Genomic DNA, 1,139 nt, shown 5'->3' on the forward strand with positions numbered 1-1,139 from the left:
CTGCCACCTTGCGTTTTGATTGTTCAGTTATGTCCCTGTCTCTGCAGCCTTAGTCACCTCCATAGCTGTCAGCCATGGCAACAGGGTCACTGAGTGAGGGAACAAAAGTATGAATGAGGAAATGGAGGTGAGTAGATGGAGTGAATGAGCGACTGGAGTAACAGGTGAGCGAGGAGAAAAATGAGGAGTTAATAGGTGAACCAGTGAGTCAGGGTCTATTTGTGCAGGGTTCTCTCCACCGAGTTCTGAGCCCCAGGCCAGGAAAGAAATTTACTCCCTCACCACATCTCCACGAAGTGCCAATGTAGCTTCCTCCTCAGCAGGAGTCGCCTGGGACCCAGTGTGCTCAGTTCCCCACGGGGGGTCAGAGCTTAACCTTCCCATTCTCACTCCCTCCGGTGTTTTGGAAAATCAGTTGCAAGGCATTTGGGACCCTGGAGAAACAATGTCATGCATGGAGGATGCCTTCTAGGGCCAAGACACAAAAGGCTTTCCCCCCAAACTAGTAATAGAGTGTCAGGATTGTTTCGAATTGAAATTGGAGACTTGAGGTGCTGGAACTAATCTCTCCCTCCTCATGATAACCCAGCTTCCTCCAAACCCTATAAAGGAGGCCTCCTTTTGTTCCAGCAGACCCTGAGACTAAGAACTCTGTCAGGGATGGTGCTACCTGGGGGCAATAACTGCTCCTGCACCAAGGCCGTGTACCCTCAGCAAGGCACCGCATCTCTGCGAGCCTGTGTTTTCTGCAGCCTGGGAATATTACCGCTGCCCTTGTGGGTGTGCGTGGGCCTCAAACAACAGGTGAGGGTAAAGGGCCCAGCAGAGTACAAGGTAGATAGTAGGTACGCAATAGAGAATAATACAGTTCTCATAACCGACCCTCGAAAGTTAAGTCTCTTCCCTAATGAACCAGGCCCAGTGTTCTAGGGTTCCTCCTGCCATTTGTAATATTTACCTTCTCCTCTCACTTACAATTCTGCCCAGTTTTGAGGCCTCAACTCCCATCCCACCTCCTCCACAAAGCTGTCTCTATTCTTGGAACTCTCTACCAATGACGCCTACCATACTTATGGTCTGGCCCAATGAACGTGGAAGTGAGTGATTAATTAAGAGCAGGGTTTTTTTTTTTTTCGAGA

Source organism: Propithecus coquereli, unplaced genomic scaffold (assembly GCF_000956105.1).
Source record: "Propithecus coquereli isolate 6110/MARCELLA unplaced genomic scaffold, Pcoq_1.0 Scaffold107, whole genome shotgun sequence".
Taxonomy (NCBI): Eukaryota; Metazoa; Chordata; class Mammalia; order Primates; family Indriidae; genus Propithecus; species Propithecus coquereli.